Source organism: Aquarana catesbeiana, linkage group LG07, assembly GCF_042186555.1.
Source record: "Aquarana catesbeiana isolate 2022-GZ linkage group LG07, ASM4218655v1, whole genome shotgun sequence".
Taxonomy (NCBI): Eukaryota; Metazoa; Chordata; class Amphibia; order Anura; family Ranidae; genus Aquarana; species Aquarana catesbeiana.
Genome location: NC_133330.1, coordinates 239183971 through 239209359, shown reverse-complemented (window position 1 = coordinate 239209359; position 25389 = coordinate 239183971). Strand labels below are relative to the sequence as shown.

The 25389-nt window shown below is 40.4% G+C and overlaps 1 protein-coding gene across 1 annotated transcript in view; it reads right to left on the bottom strand.

Annotated features, from left to right (window-relative positions):
- The window catches only part of GFI1 (growth factor independent 1 transcriptional repressor), a 48840-nt gene extending 26570 nt beyond the window's left edge, over positions 1–22270 (bottom strand). The window contains exon 1 of the mRNA XM_073593146.1: positions 21985–22270. The gene's annotated coding sequence lies outside the window, so the exon portion shown is untranslated. The remainder of the gene's footprint in view (positions 1–21984) is intronic.
- Between the last annotated feature and the right edge of the window lie 3119 nt (positions 22271–25389).

Here is a 25389-nt window from a genome sequence, read left to right as displayed (position 1 = left end):
CATTATCAGAGGTATCACCGAGCCTCTCATTTCCCCAATCAAGTCTCCTAATCACTAACAGAAACCTGATTCACACAGGTAGCCCCGGACACTGGGCACTCACCATGGGGCTATCACAGCCTGCTATCTGCAGAACTGGGCCAGCATCCCTATCATACCAGACTGCCTGCTGGAGATAGGCTGCTCTGCAATCATGTGCATGGCAGACAGATAGATGAATAGATAGATAGATAGATAGATAGATAGATAGATAGATTACTATATGTATTTATATAGTGCAACACAGCACTTTATTTACTGTACATTCACACCAGTCTCTGTGCTCAAAGAGTGTTTTACAATTTAAGGTCCCCATCTTACATATGTACACATAAGGGGGCCAATAGATAGATAGATTAGGTATTTATATACGGCCGACAATTTACACAGCACTTTACAGACTATATATTCACATCATTACCTGCCTGCCCTCAACGATCTTACAGTCTAAGGTCCCTATCTCAAATGTATGCACATACTAATCCCAATAGATAGATAGATAATTACAGGTATTTGTATATAGTGTAGCAATTTATGCAGCACTTTACATATTGTGCATTCTAATTAGTCCCTGTCCTCCAGGAGCTTACAATCTAAGGTCCCTTTCTTACTTGCACACACATACTAGGGCCAATGGATCAATGATAGATAGATATGTAGATAAAGGTGAACAAATACATCACCAGCAGCCAGCAGTATGTTTCCATGGCACAGAGAATTTCATTGGTCAAAACTTGAGGACATTAAGGGAAAACTTTCATAAGAGCGATTTGGAGACTGCTACTGCTGACCTCTCTTACTAAAAATACTAGTTGCCTGGCTGTCAAGCTGTCCTTCTGGTTACAATGCATTGGGGTTGATTTACTAAAGGCAAATAGACGGTGCACTCTGCAATGGCATTTGCTCCAGAGCTTAGTAAATGAGGTAAAGCTTCACTTTGTAAGCAATACTTAATCACATGCAAGGAAATTAAAAAAAAAACAGCATTTTTGCTTGCATGATTGGATGATGGGAGTCGGCAGAGCTCCTAATCATGTATTAAGCTCTGGAGCAAATGCCATTGCTTAATGCAACTTCACTTGCAAAATACACAGTCTATTTGCCTTTAGTAAATGAACCCCATAGATAGAGCATCTGATCATAATAAGTATACAAAGGATTTTGACTTTACTCTGAGATTTCTGATTTGCTTATTTTTTCTCTTTTCCTAGATCAGAGAGCAGAGGTTCAGAATGAGAGATTTACTGTAAGGCCGGCCATACAATTTATAATCTTCTTGTACAATTTTCTTTTAGCTTTACCAAAACCATATAATATGAGGTTAAACCTAAATACTTAAAATTATGTATGCAGTCAGGCAGGCCCTTGCACTACATAGTTGAAGGTAAATCTAATGGAAAATGAATAAGAAAATTAAATAATGTATGGCCAGCATAAATTTAGACAAGGTAAGCATGTGATGCTGTCGCTTTGGACAGCAGCTCCAATTGATGGTAAATTGTTGTTATGGTACATCAGGCCCTATGAATCTCATTTCCAAAACGGAATCAGGTAAGAAAACAGTAGCTATCAATTACATAGTGGGGGTTATTTATGAAAGGCAAATCCAATTTGCACTACAAGTGCAAACTACAAGTGCCAAGTGCACTTGAAATTGCAGTCGCTGTAAAACTGAGGGGTAGATCTGAAACGAGGGGAAGCTCTGCTGATTTTATTATCCAATCAAGCTAAAATTCTGTTTTTTATTGTCCTTGCATGTCCCTCTCTCATCTACAGCGACTGCACTTCCATGTGCACGTTCAGTGCAATTTCAAGTGCATTTTGCACTTGTAGTTTGCACTTATAGTGCAAAGTGGATTTGCCTTTAGTAAATAACCCCCAGTGTTTTCCTTTTTTAACCAGTATTGACAGTAATGTCAGATGGGACAACTGGCAGCCATAGGCAATTTTAGTACATAAGCCTAAGTATAAATGCAGATACAGCACAAGTTTTAATATGACACTTTCACCAACAGTTGTGTAAAAGTAAGTTGTGACTTTGATCTACATCAAAGTACGCTAAGATGTTCCTCGGGAGCAGAAAGATTTCTGATTTGCATTTTAATAATGTGGACGCAACTATCTCATATGACATTCTGACACATATTAACCACCATGAACCCACCAACGTTCACAGTGTGTCATTGTAGTCCTTGACACCTCCATCCAGGGCTCCAAGATCACAGCCATGGTCAAATTAGCAGATATACACAGTATAAGTAATATATCAGGATGGTAATTCAATTCAATCCTACTGGAGATCTGGAAAGCGTCACAGATGAGAGATTTTGGTGTGTATGGGGTGACTGGTGAAGCTTCAGCTATGCAGATGGGAAGATTTGACTCATATCACTACATGAACAGTTTGTAAGTGGTTTCTACTAGGTCGCAGCAAGCTGTGCTAAGTCAAATCTTTAACACCATGACCTAATGAACCCAACCTGATTTCTCACCCATGAACAGCTGCACACTCATTTATCTGCCATACATGTAGGTGCCCTAGTTTTACAATGAGCTATGGTTAGACAGAAAACATGCAAATTCATCAAATCTGCACAATGCAGTGATACAATGCGAATAATGTATTAGTAAATCATTGTGTTCAATGTATCTTTTTATTTTTTGTATCAATGCAGATTTTTCTATGGCATTCAGATATCAGTGAAAACTCTCCATAGTTAGAAAAAAAAATACTGAGTAAAGCGAGAACTATAACCTGTCAGTAACAATGGGCTAGAACAACCTTGCTCAACCAGTGTTCCTCCAGAGGTGGCTAGAGGTCCCCTGAGCAATGAGCAATATCTACCTCTCAGTGTATAGGTGTATATGTAACTACTGACACCAATGATCTTTTTACATATCTGTAAGAGGGGAATTTTCTGATGGACCACAAATGTAAGAAACATCCTTCCCACTGATCATCACACTAATGCACTGTGAGCTGCAGATAAGGGACGTGCAGTCAGGGGAGCATAAGTCCCACCCCACCACTGGGACTCTTACGACCTATGGTTTCAGAGATACGGGGCTCCTTGTGCAGCCTGTCAGAAGCTACATACAGAGCGGCCAGTTTAAATACAAGCTGGCACACTCTGTTTGCAGCAGACTGAGAGGATGAGCTCACAGTGCCTCTCCTCACTTTTTGTCAGAGGCACTGAGCTCAATGGACAGCTTGGAGTCTTGGACCAATGGTAAAGTACCATTAGCCCCAGCTGTCCAATAAAAATGCTGCAGTGGAGACACACCTCTGACTGCAGTGTCATACAAGACGCATGTGTCTAAAAGACACATGCTCCCTTCCAGCCCAGCCCTCTTAACTACAAGGAAAAAACATGTGTTTATGTGTATAAGAGTTACCTACAATCCCATGTTTTTCTCACACAGTTAAGAGGGAGTATGAGAATCTGCTGCCTGCTGAAAAGGTACTGTTATAATCAAGCTAAATCATATATTATTATGCTATATTTTATAAGATAATAATGTATTATTTATCTATTTATTGTGAAATTACTGGTTGAAAGTTATAACTTCAAACTTCAGTAATTTGTCAGTTAAGCCACCTGCTTGAGTACAGTTTTTGAAAATATAGTAAATTACCTTAAAAACAATATACAATAATTATTTATATATTACTTATGGTATTTAACTCCTTGCCACCCGGGCCAATTCTGACACTTCTCTCCTACATGTAATAATCATAATTTCTTTGCTAGAAAATTACTCAGAACCCCCAAACGTTATATACAATGTTTTAGCAGACACCCTAGGGAATAAAATGGTGGTCGTTGCAACTTTTTATGTTACACGGTATTTGCGCAGCAATTTTTCAAACGCGAAAAATGTTTCATGAATATTAAAAAAAAAAAAACAAAACACTAAAGATAACCCGATTTTTTGATATAATGTGAAAGTTGATGTTACACCAAGTAAATAGATACCTAACATGTCATGTTTTAATACTGTGCACACTCGTGGAATGGCGCCAAATTACAATACTTAAAAATCTCCATGTTTAAAGTTATAGAGGAGGTCTAGTGCTAGAATTATTGCTCTTGCTCTAACGATCGCGGCGTATGTAACCTGTGTGTATCTGGCTCTGATACTAGCCAGTGCCTCACCAGCCACTGGCAGGGCTGTCTTTAATATTGATTGGGCCCTGGGCAAAAATTTTCTTGGGGCCCCCCATGCAGTTTTGCTCTCCACCTGCTCTTTGACATACAATAAATAGCAGCTAGACTCAAAATCAGTTTACTGAATCAGATCAGACAGTGATTGCGATTGGTTGCCAGAGGTTACAGTGTATCATTACCACTCACTGACTGGTTGCTAGAGGTTACAGCAAACATTTCGGCTCACTGATTAGTTGCACATGATTTCTGCTTGTTGATTGGTTGCTAGAGATTAATGTACATCAATACTGCTCACTGATTGGTTACTGCACATCATTACTGCTTACTGATTGGTTGCTAGAGGTTACAGCACATCATCAGCATTCAGTATAGGTGATGGTGGATATGACCTCAGGGGGGCATGATATACATATGAATACCATCTCTGTTTACAGAGAATGCTGCTGGTCTGCCACTATTTACATATGAATGCCGCTGCTATTTATTTATCAATGCTGGTATTTACATGTAAATACAGGATCTGCAGGTGAGTCATCTGTACACAACAACAAGACAGAGCTGGGTAGCATTAATAACAGAACTTCACACTGAGATATTAGGACACAGCATGAGACTAAAACCTCAAGGGACGAGGGAATTTAATCTGGGAAAGTTGGCAAGTATGAGGCAGCTGCTTTGGGCCCCACAACAATGACAGGGCCCAGGGCAGCTGCCCCTTTTGCCCTGCCTTAAAGACGGCTCTGGCCACTGGCCTCACCACACGTCCCTGCTGCAGATATAGTATTTTTTAGCAGGGGTCCCCTGAGACAGCAAACTAAAGTGTTACTAAACCCGCAACAGTAAAATCAGTCTGTATATGCAGTAAAGCATGCATGTTTCATTCACTGTGGAACTTAAGGGTTTAATCCTCTGCATTATATAAAAAGGCTGTTTAATCCTGTCTTCTCTTATCCTCCCCTTCTTCCACAGTCCCCAATCCATCTGTTGATAGTACAGAGCATTGGGGATACTCTGAACATGCTCAGTTTGATTTCTATTGTTAGAGAGGTTTTTGGGGTTTTTTTTGGGAGGGTACATGTGATCGGCACAGAGCCAATCAGCACTGTCCAGACAGAGGGTCAGGGGTCATGCAGCCTCATAGGACAGTCAGAGGAGAATGAAAACTCCTCCTACAAGCTTTAACCAGACACTGATAGAAGTCACAGTATACTGCTGATGAGAAAAGGTATTTACCAGTTCTGTGTACTGTGAGAGACCAGATATAGTGAATGCAGGGTCCTGGGTTTGCTGGGCTCAAGGCTATTGCTGTTATGTACTTTGGTGCACTTTAAAGTGGTTCTAAAGCCTTAAGGTTTACCTTAATTCATTCTATGCATTAAGTAAGAAATCCCCCCCAGGCCCCATATACTTACCTGAGCCCCATCTCAATCCAGCAACGTGCACGAAAGCAGCAGCTCACCCGGTTCTGTTCCTCATTACTGGGCAGATTGATAGCAGCGGGAGCCATTAAATCCTATGATGAGGGAGCAGGGGGGCGGGGCTGAGCTCCACTGTCTGTGTCAACAGATGCAGACAGGGGGGCTCGGGAGAACTTGAAAAGAGGAGGAACAGGGCCGCCCCGTGCAAAACCATTGCACAGAGCAGATAAGTATGACATGTTTATTATTTTATTTAAAAAAAATGGAAGCTTTAATATCACTTTAATTCCGCCTGAAAGAGATCCTGTCATCAGAACAATTATTCCTAATTTCCTATTTCCCATAAGATCATATCTGCACTTTGCATATTTTATACATATTTTTATTTCTTTCAAGTGCCACTCCAACTCCATAGTATTCCCCTTTGCTCTGTTCCTGGCAGCTACAGAAAAGGTTATATAGGGAGTTGACAGGAGGGGCAAGGAGCTGGACAAGCACAGAAAATAATTAGACACTCCCAGAAGAGGAGAGGGCTGTAACTTTCCCTGGAGTAGCCACATTTTCTAGCATGTTTAAAGGCAAATTCACATTGCAAATGAATTTATGGGAGGGAAAAAAATGCAAGTTAGCATTTAAAATACCTGTTTTTTCAGTTTTTTTACTTGCATTTTTTCAAGTTGATGACAGGGTCTCTTTAAGTTTATCTACATAAACAGTTTATCATTTTTTATTAGTTTTTTTATAGAGAAGAAAAGGGTTATTAACCCTGCCATGTTTTTACTGCTGGGTGTACAAGGGGAAAAGCAACAAAAACAATATGTATAAAGTACAGATTTAAGTATGATCAGATTCTGATATCATAAAAATCCAATGAGTTTTTGGGGATCAAAGGGTTCCCTTCATCAGAGCTTGGTACTGTTGAATAAAGCGTGTACTAGACTGAGAGAATCAGAGGGATCCTCAGGAATAATAAGTATGATCGCTGTAGATGCAGATTAAGACTTATTCCTTAAGCAGACCAAAGACAGTTTGAAATCTCAGGTGGATCAGCAGGGACCTGCCGAGATTCAAACCATGTATGGGTAGGCAGCATGTACCCAAGTTAATTGATTGATTACCAGCCTGCCGGATTTTACATGCCATTATCGCTAGCAATAATCACTGTGTTCTTCTAGTTGGGACGGCTTCCCCGGCCCCCCACCGGGAGGGATTCCCCTGTCAACAATGACCTGTGGCTGCAGGAAAGAAATTTGCATTGTCTATAGCCAACCTTAGTGACCATTTTCACTGAGAATAAGAGTGGAAAAGTCTTCCATTGGAGCCCTGTATTGGACAACTGTCTAAGCAGGGATTTCCCTCACTTTGTTGAGATTTCCTCTCCCCTTTCTGTTGTGTCTACAGGACAAACGTTGAAGGGAAATCTGTGCAATGGAATACACGTCAAAAAAACTGAGAGGGGTTTAAACTCTTACCTACTCTAAGCTAAGCGATAAAAAAAAAGGTCTTGGCTTTGGACATTATCCTTATATCCTGTCCATTTTAGGAGGCTTGTTATATACAAATGCACTTGACTTTGGGGAAAGTCAGTTCTGGGTAGCTTGGGTTTCAGGAGGTGTCAAACAATGCTGTGGGAATATACTAATTTGGGTCCAGTTGACGAGTGGATTGTTGATGTGTTGGATCATTAGGGGCTTACAATGAGATAAGTCTTCCTCCCATACCTGTTTCTCAAAACCAGTTGACATCATTGTCAATGGAAATGAGGGATAAGTGTAAATGGCGCTTATTGTGTGAACTCGAGACATGTGAGAGGATACCCAGATGAACCATAGCAAAGCTGTCTTTCTGAGGCTACCTCCTCCTGACCTTCCCCTCTCTATAGGGATAATCACCAAGCTGAGTTAATTAATTGTTTTTTTATTTGTATTGTTTTGCCATGTTCTAACTGCCTTCCAAGTCTATGGGCAGCCTATAGTTGGCCATGCATGGGTAGGTCTCTTAATTAGAACAATAGGTTGGGAGAGAGTTGTCTGTGCTCCGAATCCGCAGCTATTTGTCTCCTAAACTTGTCCAGTGGTGCCAAGATATAAGTTAAATAAAAAGAGTGCTAAATAATTGTCTCAATGCCCAAAACATCTTTTATTATAACAACAGATAAGGAAAAGGCAGTCAATTCACTTTAGGAGTCCAAAAACTCCCACAGGTTCACACTGAATTCACCTTCTAGTAAAAAGATCAGATCTTGTATTTAAAAATACTTTCAAACCCTTTTAAATCTAGGCATTCTTGACGTGACATTACTTTCAAGGCCTGATAACGTTTTAGGAACCCCGGAAATGCTTTACTTTCCTGTTATTTGTGACAAGAATAAAGGACTTTCTGGACTCTCATACAATTTTTTGGTGCTCTTTTTGGTTCACATGCATATTTCTCAATTTGGGCGACTCCTATGTCTTGGGGGTTCCCTGCTTTGTGGGGAGCTGCTAATCTCAAGCCATCATGCTGAACCAGTTTTTCTTTTTTTGAAGGGTTATAGATTTGAGTCCAGTGCCTCACCTCTTTATGGTACCAGAGATGCATGTGCAGTGAAAAGGTATATTACTTTATTATAATTTTTTTTATTATGACCTTTTCTATTTTTATGACCTTTCCTATTAAGAGAAATATACATTCTTTACTTTAGTCAATAAGTGAAAAACAAATTCTAGATTGCTACTTTTCATATTACATTTTGAACATCTTCAATGTTTTTTGCAGTGCCTCATTGAACATACAGTACACATGTGTCTTCAAAAGAATATGCAGGTGGCCTACATGGCTTACATAGGCCCGTACTTTGAATTAACTTTCACCTGCATGACTATGTAGGACATACAAACTGATGGGAGTCTGGCTGTTAAACCTCACCTGTTTTTGTTTTTATCCTTGAGATTAAACGCAAGTGACTAGCACTACACAGCAACAAATCAGAGTACAATGATAAGACTATTGACACAATCTCCATTCATGAACAAATCTCTCCACTGCAGATTTCTTCTCCCAGACCAGAAAAAGTGACCAATAATTTGGAAGATATCATGAGTACTCCACTTATTTTCTGATATTGCAACACCCCATTTAAGGTAGCAAAGACTTTCCATAGTGTGTAATTGAGTTTTCTAGCAGGGATGTGCGGTGAGGTGAGTGGCTGGTGAGGCACTGGCTAGTATCAGAGCCAGATACACACAGGTTACATACGCCGAGATCGTTAGAGCGAGAGCAATAATTCTAGTACTAGACCTCCTCTGTAACTCTAAACATGTAACCTGTAAACATTTTTACAGTGTTGCCTATGGAGATTTTTAAGTACTGAAGTTTAGCGTCATTCCACAAGTGTGCACAATTTTAAAACGTGATATGTTAGGTATGCATTTACTCGCCGTAACATTATTTTTCATAGTATACAAAAAATCGGGCTAACCTACTGTTTTTTTTTATTCATGAAACAGTTTCTTTCATAAAAAAAACGTGTTTGAAAAATTGCTGCGCAAATACCGCGTGACATAAAAAGTTGCAACGACCATTTTATTCCCTAGGGTGTCTGCTAAAACAATATATACAGTATCTCACAAAAGTGAGTACACCCCTCACATTTTTGTAAATATTTTATTACATCTTTTCATGTGACAACACTGAAGAAATGACACTTTGCTACAATGTAAAGTAGTGAGTGTACAGCTTGTATAACAGTGTAAATTTGCTGTCCCCTCAAAATAACTCGACACACAGCCATTAATGTCTAAACTGCTGGCAACAAAAGTGAGTATACCTCTAAGTGAAAATGTCTAAATTGGGCCCAAAGTGTCAATATTTTGTGTGACCACCATTATTTTCCAGCACTGCCTTAACCCTCTTGGGCATGGAGTTCACCAGAGCTTCACAGGTTGACACTGGAGTCCTCTTCCACTCCTCTATGACAACATCACAGAGCTGGTGGATGTTGGAGACCTTGCACTCCTCCACCTCCTGTTTGAGGATGCCCCACAAATACTCAATAGGGTTTAGGTCTGGAGACATGCTTGGCCAGTCCATCACCTTTACCCTCAGCTTCTTTAGCAAGGCAGTGGTTGAGTTATTTTGAGGGGACAGCAAATTTACACTGTTATACAAGCTGTACACTCACTACTTTACATTGTAACAAAGTGTAATTTCTTCAGTGTTGTCACATGAAAAGATTAAATAAAATATTTCCAAAAATGTGAGGGGTGTACTCACTTTTGTGAGATACTGTATAATGTTTGGGGGTTCTGAGTAATTTTCTAGCAAAAAAAAATGATGATTTTTACATGTAGGAGAAAAGTGTCAGAATTGGCCTGGGTGGCAAGGGGTTAATTACCATAGGTCCATAAGTAAGTAATATACAAATAATTATTATATATTGTTTTTAAGGTAATTTACTATATTTTCAAAATCTGTACTCAAGCAGGTGGTTTAACGGACAAATTACTGAAGTTTAAAGTTATAACTTCCAACCAGTAATTTCACAGTAAATAGATAAATAATAAATTATTATGTTATAACTAGACATATGCACTGCCAAAAAATGTGTTAGTTTTCGTTTCATTTTGTTTTTCTTTGTCCGTTTTTCAGGTCAATTGTTATAAACACAATTCGTAAATTCAAAAATTTGTGAATTCTAAAATCGAAAAAAATCGTAAATTTGTAAATTCAAAATGATTTGTAAATTCGAAAAAAACCAGAAATTTGGAAATTGGAAATCTGAAAAATCTGAAATAATAATTAACTAATAATAACTATTACTATTAAATTATAGGTTTTGGAATTTCCTTTAAAACTTAGCTGTTAGTGAACGTAACAAATACGAATTTATCCAAAGTTACAAATGGAACGGAACATATTAACAATAAATAATAATAAAACTTTTTCATTATTATTATTGCAATTTATTATTATTAATTTGTTACGTTCCATTCATTTAGATATGCTATTCGTTATTTTAGATAATTCGTAACTTTGGATAAATTCGTATTTGTTACATTCACTAACAGCCAAATTTTAAAGGAGATTTTCAGGTTTTCGAATTTTCGAATTTACGAATTTACAATTTATTTTCAAATTTACTGATTTTTTTTGAATTTACGATTTTTTTTTCGAATTTACAAGTTTTTTTGAAATCACAAATTTTTAAATTTATGAATATTCTGAAAAGTTCGTTAAAAGTTTCGTTTGGATATTTCCGAATTAACGAATTTGTCGAAATTCGTTAAAAAATGAATTTGGCACGAAACGAATTGCACATATCTAGTTATAACATATTGCAGAATAATATATGATTTAGCTTGTACCTTGTCAGCAGCAGCAGATTCTCATTCTCCCTCTTAACTGTGTTAAAAAAACATTGTGGGTAAATCTTATACACATAAACACATGTTTTTTCCTTGTAGTTAAGAGGACTGGGCTGGAAGGGAGTATTTGTCTTTTAGACAAATTCCCCCTTTTATGACACTGCAGTGAGAGGCGTGCCTCCAATGCAGCATTTTTTATTGGACAGCTGGGGCCAATGGTGCTTTACCATTGGTCCAAGGCTCCAAGCTATCCATTGTACCCCTGACAAGAAGTGAGAGGCACTGTGAGCTCATCCTCTCAGTCTGCTGCAAACAGAGTGTGTCAGCTTGTATGTAAACTGGCCGCTCTGTATGTAGCTTCTTACAGGCTGCACAAGGAGCACCGTATCTCCGGAACCATATTGGTGGGTTAGGACTTCGGCTACCTACCCCCCAAATTTGGGGTCTCTGTGACGCTAGGTCCAGGTTGCCGAGCTATGACCCTCGAATCTATATCTTTGCCTCACCTGCCCCCCCTAACTGCACGGTCCTGTTTTCTAGGTCTTTTGTACACCCTCGGTAATTCTTGCACCACTCATGTTAATGGTAAATTGAAGAATTGCACCCTCTTAATATATTTCTTCGGAAAATAGATTACTCATGATATATCTTTCTATATCAGATTTAACAATTTTTTAAAAAGACGAAATCAAGGGAAGTCAAATTTCTAGAGAAGTTTGAGCAAGCACCGAACTTCTCACTTTGATAACAGACAGAAGCCATTGTGCAAAAATCAAGCAGTATTTTTGGTACAATCAGTTAACAAAAGGGAACAATACAAAACTGAGCACTGTAGTCTTTAAAAACTATCCGTGATAATGAATAGATTGCCTGTTGCACAGTACTCACCATTACTGCATTTGTGAGCATTATGGGACATGCAATCTGTTGTTCACCACCTCCACTTCGTTTGAGTAGTGTGATTACTGAGTACTGCTCCTTGGGGGTGGTCTGGGGCATGTTTCATTTGTATTTGGCACGGTACACCTACATGTGATCGCTAAAGCATGCCAGAGCACAGAACTCTCATGGCTCACAGAGCACTTATGAAGAGGAAAAATAGGGATCACTATGATTTGGCTGGCAGAGATGATGGTGTAAGCATGCTATGGCCCAGTGAGCGCAGACCAGTAGGGAAGTGGACACAATGGCCCTTGGCAGTGTCAGGACAAGGTCATCTAGTGCCCAGGGTAAGCATGCCAAACTGTCCCCGCCCAAGATGTATGAGCATTATGTGTCAGCAAAAATCTCCCCACAAAAACACTGAGCACTAACCTGCATGCTTACCCCATAAGCATAAATTCCCCCTCCACCCAGTACAAATCCATCCCCCTGCTGAAATCCCCCCCCAAAAAAAAAAAAAGATTCACCCCTCCTAGCACAAATTCTCTACCCCTAAAACTTCCCCTCCTACTACACATCTCCCCCCTCCCAATTTATATCTTCCTCCCAGCACAAATTTCCCCCAAATACCCCCACCTAGCACAAACCTTCTTCTCCCATCCCCCTCCCAACACAAATCCCCCCTTAATCACCACTCTTAGCACCTCACCAAATTTTCCCTCCTAGAAAAATACTTACCCCCCGCAGCCTCCCAAATTCTCTCTTCTAACACAAATTCCCTCCCCCCAATTCCCTTGTGGTGCCCCCTCACCTCACATGATACCACATTGCCCAGGGCAGCTTCCCCTCCTGCCCACCCCTTGTCCCAGCCCTGGCCTCTGGGCATGGTACCAGACAATCATGCTTAGAGTGGGTACATCCTTAAAGACTTTTGAGCATATTGTGACCACTCACTCCTGTAGCCAGCTTACACATCATTCATCAGCACAAAGATATATAATGTGCAGATGTGATTTGACTATCATGTCAATCTGTGACATTTTGAGGTTACCTGTTTTCTCAAGCTGTCTGGCAAACACCTGTTTTCTGGGATAGCCTTATGTTTGACACACAATCATTTTGCAGTTAGATCTGCAGAGATATATAGCCTCCCAGCATTGATATTAGATTTCTTTAGTTAATCATACATCATGTTTTGATTTTATGATGTGTTTAAAATGTATTATAGGATGATAGGGAAAAAAAGAAATTACATTTTTCAAATATATGCACTAATTCCTGAACTTTAAAAATACTGTAAGTACAGAAATCTGCTTGCAGAAATCCAATGTGCTTCTAATGTCCTGTTTAGGTTGACAACACAGAGCCTTTGCAGCAGTGAAGCCCTAACCAGCGTTGTCAGCCCTGGACTACAGAACTCTGCTTATCCCCTACCTGCTGGCTTGACTCCCATAAGCCTGCCCATGCACTGTGTATATGGAAAGGGCTCTTAGTAGAATTAGTTCTGGGGATCTATATCTAAAGCAACTGAGCTCAAAATTATTGCAAGAATTTTTAAAAGCCTATTGATGATGTCATAGAAATAGCTATTTCTTGCTACAGGAAGGAGACAAAAAAGAAAAAGCCTAGAAACTGATCTTGAGTGGGAGAGAGAAACGTTTGGGGGTGAATTTCGGCAATGTCTGAACCTACACTAATTTATAATAAGAAGTAAATTGCATATTTTGTTACTTGTAAACATGATCGTTCAGGTTACATTCTCATTATGATCTATGAACAACTATGTAATACAGGGCCCTGCCTGACGAGATACAAATCAAATGGATTGTTTAGGTAAGCCCTCACAATACAATGTTTGTTGGAAAATTCAAACAAAATGATGCTGTCAGATTGCTATCCCTATATGATCCCTATTAGATCATATAGGGATATCTATAAAAAAAAGGGGGGGGGTTGTACAGCGATTGTACAAGCCAATTGACTTGTATGGCCAGCTTTAGTAAATAGGAGAAAACACTCACAGGTGTGTACATGTTGTATGAGGACACCTTCATAGGTTAAATGTGTGCTTTCTGACATAATAATAACAGTCAGTAGTACAACTAAAGGAAGCATAAGCTGAGGTAACACATAGGCTTCCATTTCTAACCAGTGCTTTGAAAAATGCTAGATACCTAGCTTCCAAGATGTCAACTTACATAATTCACTCATGGTAGGTTACCCTAAAGTGTATCTAAACCATGGGTCTCCAAACTTTTAAAACAAAGGGCCAGTTGACCTCCCCAAAAAAACTTTAGGGGGACCAGACTGTGGCCAACAGGAGTAGAATATGCCCTGGCATCGGTGAGAGAAAACAATGCCATAGACTTGGTAATCAGTGGAAGTTAAAAAAATGTACATCACTGGTGTCAGTGGGAGGAATAGTGCCCCATCATGGGTGTCAGTGGGAGAAATAATTCCCCATCATGGGTGTCAGTGGGAGGAATAGTGCTCCATCATGGGTATCAGTGGGAGGAATAATGCCCTATCATGGATATCAGTGGGAGGAATAATGCCCCATCATGGGTATCAGTGGGAGGAATAATGCCCTATCATTGGTGTCAGTGGGAGGAATAATGCCCTATCATGGGTATCAGTGGGAGGAATAATGCCCCATCATGGGTATCAGTGGGAGGAATAATTCCCTATCATGGGTGTCAGTGGGAGGAATAATGCCCCATCATGGGTATCAGTGGGAGGAATAATTCCCTATCATGGGTGTCAGTGGGAGGAATAGTGCCCCATCGTGGGTATCTGTGGGAGGAATAATGCCCCATCATGGGTGTCAGTGGGAAGAATAGTGCCCCATCGTGGGTGTCAGTGGGAGGAATAATGCCCTATCATGGGTGTCAGTTGGAGGAATAATGCCCCATCATGGGTATCAGTGGGAGGAATAATGCCCCATCATGGGTATCAGTGGGAGGAATAATGCCCTATCATGGGTGTCAGTGGGAGGAATAGTGCCCCATCATGGGTATCAGTGGGAGGAATAATGCCCTATCATGGGTGTCAGTGGGAGGAATAATGCCCCATCATGGGTATCAGTGGGAGGAATAATGCCCTATCATGGGTATCAGTGGGAGGAATAATGCCCCATCATGGGTGTCAGTGGGAGGAATAATGCCCTATCATGGGTGTCAGTGGGAGGAATAGTGCCCCATCATGGGTATCAGTGGGAGGAATAATGCCCTATCATGGGTGTCAGTGGGAGGAATAATGCCCCATCATGGGTATCAGTGGGAGGAATAATGCCCTATCATGGGTATCAGTGGGAGGAATAATGCCCCATCATGGGTGTCAGTGGGAGGAATAATGCCCCATCATGGGTATCAGTGGGAGGAATAATGCCCCATCATGGGTATCAGTGGGAGGAATAATGCCCTATCATGGGTGTCAGTGGGAGGAATAATGCCCCATCATGGGTGTCAGTGGGAGGAATAATGCCCCATCATGGGTATTAGTGGGAGGAAAAATGCCCCATCATGGGTGTCAGTGGGAGGAATAATGCCCCATCATGGGTATCAGTGGAAGGAATAGCACGTTGTATTAGTGGAAGAAAAAATGCCCCCAAGGGCCAGATAAAGGCAAGCAAAGGGACACATTCGGCCCCCGGGCTGCAGTTTGGAGGCCCCTGATCTAAATTAAAAAGTGTATTATATATTGTAGCTTACTAGACCTTAGATGTAATGTTGTAATGTTTGCATTAGTTATGTTTTCAGACTTTTATATTCACCTGTTGATCCTGCCAGTAACAAACGTCTTGTCCTGTGACAACAATCACTCACTGCACTGTATCTGGGGGGGGGGGGGGGGCAGCATTGTCATCCTAGGCTGCTCTCCTGATTTGGACTACAAACACTCCCCCCCTCCTCATTTTCATTACATAGGGAGGAGTTATGTAGATAGTCTAGAGTTTATTGTAGCTACTTATTTAGATCTGTAGGTACCTATGATGTTGACTAATGTCTGTATTCAGGTTCATGTTCCTCCTGACACCCGCCATTCTCTGCACATGAGGAAATAGTTTTTTGTACGATCCCTGCTGAACCAGGAAAATGTCGATCCATGTATGGCCAGCTTAACATAGAACTGCATTTAAAGGGATAAAAAAATATGCTGTAAGCCTTTGAATGCAGCATTTTTTGCCCGCGTGCATGAGGCCATACTAGACTTCTCCATGACCCCCCCTCCTTCTCCAATGTCTGAACTGCAAGTATCTGATTAACCAAATGTGCTCTCAGAGTTGTAATCTTAACTCTATTTCTGCCCAGCTGGAAATCTCTCTCCAGGTTTGTAATGTCAAGGCTAAATGCTGTGATAATTCCAGTTGTTAATGTGAGAAATGAAAGCCCCATCCCACCTGGCTGACTACAGGACGTAGAAGCAGCATATGGGAGACCTGAGCGTGGCTTATACATTTCACTGGGGGCATTTCTTCTACACCACCGCCTATAGAGCGACCTGTGCACACACCGACCCTATTGTTCTCTATACCATGCACCATGACTTATTGATGAACTCTAAGCATGTGGTTGATGTCTGCAGCGGAAGCTACCTGATTCATAATGTAGATAGCTGTCAGTGATACAATCAGATCATTAACACTCTAAGCATGTACAATATAGTCATGTTACATGCCGTTCCCTTATTACAGGCCAATATCAGGTCTCTTATGATTCAACCATCAATCAGATTCAGGTATTCCAACATCTCCCCAGCTTCACATCATTTTCTATGTTTTACAGACAAGTCTTTCAAAAACACCTAACTTTAATTGTACAGCATAACGCATCCTGCACACAAGTCATTGCCTTCCCCATTATTAAGGGGACACACACCCACCCAGTAGGGAAATGTTATCTTACATTGAAATAGAACTAAAGTGAAAACTTCTTAGTTTTAGAGTGGAGAGGGATTAGAAGACCTGTACGTTTTTTTTTTATTGCTGTCTGTGTTCTCGTTAGGACTCTTTCACAAAGATAATAAATTTTAAAGCAGTCTTTAACATGTATTAACCACTTCAGCCCCAGAAGGTTTTACCCCCCTTCCTGACCAGAGCATTTTTTGCACTTTGGCACTGTGCTACTTTAACTGGTAATTGTGCGTTCATGCAACACTGTACCCAAACAAAATTGATGTCCCTTTTCCTCACAAATAGAGCTTTCTTTTGACGGTATTTGATCACCTCTGCGGTTTTTATTTTTGCGATATAAACAAAAAAAAAACGACAATTTAGAAAAAATAAATAAAAATGTTTTACTTTCTGCTATGAAACATCTCCAATAAAAATAATAAAAAAATAAAATGTCTTTATTTAGACCAATATGTATTCTGCTACATGTTTTTGGTAATAAAAATCCCAATAAGCGTATATTGATTGGTTTGTGCAAAAGTTATCGCGTCTACAAACTATGGGATATTTTTATGGCATTTTTATTTTTAATAGTAATGGTGGCGATCAGCGATTTTTAGCAGGACTTTGACATTGCGGCGGACAAATCTGACACTAAATGACACCTTTTGGGGACCAGTGACACCAATACAGTGAGCAGTGGTAAAAAAAATGCACTGGCACTGTACTAATGACACTGGCAGGGAAGGGGCGATCAAAGGGTTAAATATGCTCCTAGGGAGTGTTTGCTAACTGTGTGGGGGGTGGCTTAACTGGAGGAAGGGAGAGATCCGTATTCTTGCTTAGCAGAAACACAAGATCTCCATCGTCCCATCTGACAGAACAGCGATCTGCCGTGTTTACTCTCTCGGGAGAGATCGGCAGGTGCCGGTGAACATCGGCTCCGCCAGACCTGTTGATTGACTCCCACTGTGTCCAATCACAGTGGGAGCAGGTCGCCTCAGACCCAGAAGAAGCTGTGATGTACAGGTACGTGATTTCACACCACACTGTTACGTGGGGCGGTCTGGAAGCGGTTAATAGTGTTATACAGGTGCTCAAGTTGCGTCAGGTGACGATCCTCAAATGCCCATGCATATTTTTTATATTTTACAATGCTAAAATGGGAAATGATTACTTCTGAAGCTTTGCAATAATGTCTTAAACACACGGTAAATGCCATAGACACATTTACACTGCGTTTACAGCATGCTTGTAGCACATTTCAATAGAAGTGCATGGAGGCGATTGCAAAGCGCCAATGACTGCTGAACTCTGCAGGCAATGTTTTTTTTGGCTTTGCCCCAACATGAAGCAAAACTAACACTGCACTTGCATCTGCTCCCTATTTTAAAAAATTTGAGTAGTGTTGAAAGGCACTTGGAAAACGGTAAAAACATGGCCAAACCACCTATTTTCCACACCTGTGCGAAAGAATCCTTAGAGAGATTCACCCATTTTTTCTGATGAATGTTATCACCGAGTCAAAGTGAAAAGAATCCCAAACTTTGCGTCTTCAGAACAGGTATAAAGGGGAAATCTTCCAATGGGGACATTAGCTTTGGCAACCCTGGTGACAATGAAGGATTTCCTTCACTGTGGCTATGGGACAGGATATGAAAGGATATCTCCCCAATGGGACACAGATGGCAAAAACATGTCAGGGGTGATAACCCTCCCTTACTCTATCCCCAAAAAAAAGAAAAAAGTTTTGGCTACATTGATAAATTAAAAAATACTATAATTACATCTATTAAACATAAAAGCATACAAATGTGTTTATTTTATTATTACTGTCACATCAGTTAACTTGATGAGCAGTTTCCTTACAGTGACAAGTGCTGGAAGACTGCCCCCAGTGGAGAGGAGAGATATGATATGGTAACACCAGAGGATTAATGGAGACAACTAGTCATTGGTTCATATGTGCCGTTAGCTGCTCTCATTCTGGCAGCTTAGGAGCTGGTGAGTGTTTAGTGGTGGAGGGTGGTGTCACACGTGGTGGAACGCAATTGATATAGTTGGAAGACATGACACAGACACAGCTATTTTGAACACCCTTTTATTGCGATATTATTTGCTGTTATATGATTAATTCACATGTCACTTGTATTGCTTTGTCCCTTATACTGTAGGCACTTTATATATATAGTTATATATAGTCCGGCCCCCCTCCTTCCCCCGAAGTCTTCTGGGACACATCACAGGCCCCAGAAAACTACGGGATCATTCACAGAGTGCAGCACAGCTCGCTCATGTGCAGTAGGTAACCGAATGTGGAGCTGCACGGCTTCACTTCCTGTTTCCCTTATTTGAGATGCCGGTGCCTGCACCCAAAGCCGATTGAAGAATTGTTTGGATTGAGGACATTGCTGGATTCCTGGACAGGTAAATGTCCTGATAATTAAAGTCAGCAACTACAGTATTTGTAGCTGCTGACTTAAAATTTTTGGGGGGGAGCCTGGAGCTCTTCTTAAATATATTGTCACCCAATATGGTTGGTAACTAGGCAAGCATAAAATGGATTAACAATGGTAACAACACAATTTAGCATACAAAGTAATTAACAGTAAGGAGTAGGCATAAGATGACATTTGGCATCCTAAATTCTAGTCCTAAACTGACTGGGTATGCACTGTCCAAAAAAAACGAGGATGGTAATGGAGGGGGCAGGGGAATGGCTGGCTTTAAGAGTGTTGGTGCACTTAAGTACTGGCCCAGTAAACCTGCATGCAGTATACATAAAGTATAGGTATGGTATAGTCTCAGCACAAGTGCAAGTTAGATGTGGTTCAGATACGGTAAAGGTTTAGTATAATGTGGTATAGGGCTGTATAGGTGCAGTCCAGGTTTGGAATAAGTGTGGTCTAGAGTGCAGGTGTGGTATGGATTGGGTACACTTGGTGTCCTGCAGTCAGTGGCTCAGTCCATGCTAGCAGTACCAGCAAAAAGGGCAAATAGCCCTCTCTCCAGTCCCTGGGATGCCACAGTGACCTCTCCACCCCCTAAGTGATCAGTAGTGGGAAGCAGAAGGTGAGTGGACATCCCAGTCTCCCTGTGGCAGTAGTGGCAGTAGTGCAGGTGTTGTTATGTGGGCGGTGCTGCGTTGCCCTGGGTGTTCCCACTCCCAGTCTCAGATCTCCACTGGTATAGTCTCCTGCTGGCAGGCAAATATCCAGACAGAGGTCTTCTTTCTCTAACTCCCTCAATGGCAAGAGGAAGAACTCCGTTTAAAAAAAAAAATCATCTCTCCACTCCTCCTACTCCACAGTACATATTGGGAACTGCAGTGTAAGGAGTCTGTTCATCCCATTATATGGCTGCCATCTCAAACTAAAACTCCCAGGATTCCCAGCACTCTGCATAGAAGTCTATAGGCTGCTTGACTTTAGCTCTCCCCCTGCTGTGCACTGAATTAAGACAGCCCATGCAAATAAATGGGCTTCTGACATACCAGAACAGACAAAAAACATGAGAACATGTAGCATTTTTTCTGCATAGTGTGCTTCAGTGTGTTGTGGTGCACTGTAATTGCATGTACATCAGAGGTTTGCTGCCTTAGTGTGTTGGGATGCCATTTGAAATAAATGACACCATAACGTGCGCTGTGGTAATCTGTCAGGTGCTTCAATGCACTGTAATGGAGAAGTGAAAATGGGCCCTGAGTGAAGTGAAGCTTCCAACCTCTAATTGTGTGCAGGAAAAATCCTTTTTTTTCCTCTTGTAGAACATGGAACGTTTATTTCAATCACCAAAAATAAAGCTGGCCATACACTTATAGATTTCTACCTAACAAATTCCTCCATCCATGCTAACAGCATAGATGATAGATCCTTCCTGCCGAGCTATTGTAGTCTAACATCTGATGCCGGCCGCCAGCTGTTAGAATACCCAAACCGTGAATGCATCTGATTGGATGCAGGTGCTGTTCCTCTGACAAAAGTTAATAGGGCGATCAAATTTTGTTAAACTAAGCGGTGCTGTCAGGGCCATACACTGCTTGAATTTCAGCGTCAACAGGAACCTGCTGATATTCTAGCAGTGTATGCCCACCTTAAAAATTATTATTTTAATAAAAAAAAAAAAAAAGCTTACCAGAGCTGGCCAGGTTAGACTAGGATTTCAGATTCCAGAGGGATTCAAATAACCACATAAGATTTTTCAAATGCGTTTAATTTTGCCCCTTTGTTTTTTATCAGATGTCTGAAAAGTAATTTGTCTCGCATGCTGATTTATCTAAAATAGCCCGATAATATAAAGCCTAAAAATATGTACATCCTCCTAGCTGATTTTTTGTTTTGTTTTATTTAGTTTTTTTTATATTAAAATATATCTACGGAGTCTGTTCATTGTAAGATTTCTAATTTAAACAAATTATTAAATTTCATTGTCAATTTAATTTTGAAAGAAGTCAGACACACCCCTCTGTATCAAACCATGATACATACAATACAATGGTATAGCTACACTTATGTCATAGTTGTTGCTGGACCTTGACAGAACACTGCTTTCTCTAAGGACAATTGTGACAGTTGCAATTTTCAGGGACAAAGCTTTAAAAATGTGGAACCTTTACTGGACATGTTATCAACTATTATGCCACATACACACGATCGGACTTTCCAACAACAAAACTGTGGATTTTTGTTCAAAGGGTGTTGGCTCCAACTTGTCTTGCATACACATGGTCACACAAATATTGGCCAACAATTACGAACGTAATGACATACAAGACGTACGTGATATCTCCATTACGAATGCTAGTTTTACAAGATCGAGCGCTTTCGGCTCGTCCTTGATTCCGAGCATGCATGGACTTTTGTGCGACGGACTTGTGTACACACAATCGGAAAGTCCAACAACAAACATTTGTTGGCGGAAAATTTGAGAACCTGCTAGCCAACATTTGTTGGCAGAAAGTCTGAAAACAAATAGAGCATACACACGGTCGGACTTACAGCCAACAAGCTCACATCCAACATTTCCCGTCAGAAAATCCGAACGTGTGTACGCGGCATTAGAGTTTTGGGTTTAGCTTTATCTAAATACTATTAAAATATTTAATGAAATGACAAAAATTTATATCAAACTTTGTAGCATCATTGTGTATGTTATATGAAGATCCTTCAATATAGTTAATGTGCAAGGCTTCAAATCAGGAAACCACAAAAACTGAAATAAATGAACATTGGAAAGCTTACCTAGCACATGGCGAGTGAGTTCAGACAGGTTGCATTACTTCTGTGAATTTTGACGGGCAGAACCTACAGGTGCTATTGGACAGATGCTTATTTTTAAGTGATGCTTTATTTTTTTTAAGCAGTGTTCAGACTTCAAAAGCCACAGAATCCACTTCCTGAGCGTTAGGACTTGAAGAAACCTTGTGTGAGCCTGGCTCAGCTTTCCCATGTGTTCTCATGCCTTGCAGTGTCTGGATTAAACAGACTGAAGGGTGGCTGGACTGAAATCTCCACGCTCTCAGGCCGAGAATACATCAGGCTGAAAATTCAACCCCCCCTTTCAACTTCCGTAATGACAGTCACAGATTTGGCAAACAGATTGAGTACAGATTCTCAGGTCTAAACTGACGTACACTGAAATAATGAAGTTGGAGGAATGAATTTCTCTATGTGAGAGATGGAGGTCGTTTACAATCCAACTATTCAATGTAGGTCTATGGATGACATTTTCAAGCCCAACTGCACACAACTTTTTCTTTTTAGTTTTTAGATAAAGTAGTGAAGAGTTAAGATTTCACTTTCATTTCCAATCATTTTTTTCTTTCTCAAAGAAGTGTAACACAATTACAAACACTCATTTAACCATAGCCATGGCTCGTGGTATTACCAAAACAGAGCAAAGGTATGATTGCCAATCTAAAACTGATGTACAACATTATACATTAAGTACATCCACAACACAATACAGGGAAAAGATTGGGTAAACAAATTCCACTGTGTCATCTCGTACAGATCACTAGCCAAAAGGCTCTATGAATTTCAATGCAGATAAAGACATTTATCCCCAGGTAGGAAAAGGAACAAAAAGGAAAAAAGGAAAAAGGATGTTAAAAAGCCAAAAGGGCACTAGGCATTCATAAAAATATTGGGGGAAGGGGAAAAAAAGGGGGGAATGGGCAAGCTATTCACTGATAGGTGGTCAAATGTATTAGGTGACCAACCACTGATCATTCACCTAGGATGGCGTTGTTGCTGTAACCAATAAGCAATAAGCATATAATGAACAAAGGGAGGGGAGAGAATTACTCGATCTAGAGAAGTCCGGGTAATGGAAAGAGGTTACTTTTAGCAACAAGAATAGATCAAGAATAATTCTATCAAAAGTATCAGATTTATTAATTAAAATTAATCAAGTCATCTTAAATTAGTCAAAAAATGTTCATTCAAACACATTGATATGTTAATAAAACCAATTGATCACAGTATGGTATTGAGCAAGTAACCATATAACACCAAAAAACCAAATAAAAATTTACCTTTAAAAAAAAACAAAAAAAACCATATAACAAATTTCGACAGACAAGACAACACACACAAAGTACAGGACAACGTTGAACACAGTCCGGACGCTTTGTAATGGTCAGTGATCCAGTATCTTAATCAATTAGTAAATGTAGGAACTATCCCGAGAGGATCACAATGGATCACTTAATTCACAGATTTTTTGTTGATAACTGGCACTGAGCAGTACAAAAATGGAGGGGAGACAGGATAGGTGGAAGAGCTGGGGGGGGAAGAGGCTGTTAGGTAAAGGTAACCAGGCTAGCAACAAAGGAATATCCTCATTCCCCGAGAGATATTTGATCCATGGGGTCCCACGTTTTTTCAAACCCTGTCATTTTATCATTCAAGATAGCGGGGAGTCCTTCATTAACCATTATCCAGGATAATTTAGCCTTAACCAAGTCAAACTGGACTATCGAAGACTTCCAAGACCTGGCTATAGCAATTCTTGCGGCTATATCTTGTGTACCTAGGAGCCTCTACTACAGGGTGGCCCAAGAGGGACTGTTGCTGTGGTACTTCTCCAGAACCCTATGGAAAGAAAAGGAAAGAGAGAGAATAAAACAGAAAAGTATGAATAATTAGGAGGGGGGGGGGGGGTAGAAAATACCCTGGGAATTAAGGGGTGGAGGAGGGGGAGGAGAGGCAACATTGGCATTCACAGGAATTTATCTCCTACAGACAGAAATAGTTTTCAGATGAGAGGGAGAGGTGGACGTAATGAATCCATAGAACGTGGACGTAATGAATCCATAGAGTCCCCACGGTTGGGTGTTTTTTATGGGTACCCAAGAGGATACTGGTGAAGTTCTTGTTATAAAAAACAGTATCCACACATTGCCAAACCTCTGTGAATTGTGTAAATTGTGAAGAGTTTGAATTTCTATCAGGTTTTTGGAATTGGAATCTTCTGACTCCAAGGGCGAGATTTTCTATGACGATGGTCATACACTGTAGAATTTCATTTGAAAAGTTTTTGTTTTTGGGACGTTCGTTACTTCTTCTAATGGTTAGTGGGTTCAAACTGATGATAGAAGAATTCAAAGGAGCAGGAATCGGGGCTTCCAGTTTTATTGATTGACTCCAATCCAAAGTAGAAGGTCTGGACAAAATTTAAGGGCTTTCAAACAAAATCAGTTGACTGATGGCAAGATTGAATTCTTCGATGAACAATTTTTTAGAATTTCTGACTACAATTCTACTGGTGTACGACCAGCTTTACTTCCTCTTCCTCCGTCTCTTTCTTACCCTTCCCTGCTCTATCCAAAACAACATTTTTGCTAGAGTTGGGTTTAGAGTTGAACGCCAAACAAAGAGCAAAATACACAGATAAAATGGGAGCTGTTATACCTGCCAAAAGATAAGTATTCCTTCTCATCCAGTCCTGAGATTTACACAGCTCTGCCACACAGCACATTCCTGTCTAGTAGAGCAGAAGACCTGTTTTTTTTTCTCTGCTGCAATTCCGTAAACCTTACAGGCCTCCTCCCCACTCTGCGATTGGAGAGTGAAAGTAGAAGCACCACACTGATGCGTTCATCTCTCTGTCACTCATCTCTCTCTTCCTATCAGCATGCACGTGTACTGCAGCACAAGTGATTGACTCCCTTGTTGTTAAATGAACAATGCAGCACAACTAATTGACTCCTTATGTTGCTTCTCCCTCCCCCAGATTAAGCTCTTCTGTACAGGGAACACCAGGGAATGATACCAAGTCAAATTCAGATACTTACCCTGTTTGCATATAAAAAATAAATTTACCGATGTATCGATGTATCAATGAATACTGAACTTTAATCATTTATGTCTTTTATATCTGCTTGGGGTTCAGCTTTAGGTTTAAACACTGTGGTTAGAATAAGAGAGGGTGTCATTCCTCTGGGTAACTATCTTCCATGCCCTTTAATCTACCTGAGCCATAGTGGAAAGTCTGTATTTTTGTGATTCCAAAATAATGGTTATATGACAAAATGGGTTTCTAGAAAAATGTTGATATTGAAGTTCTGTCTTGAAATTGACTGCGCGCCACTGGCCTATACACTAATGGTATTTCTTTGTACTTGAGAAATGTATTTAGCCTGA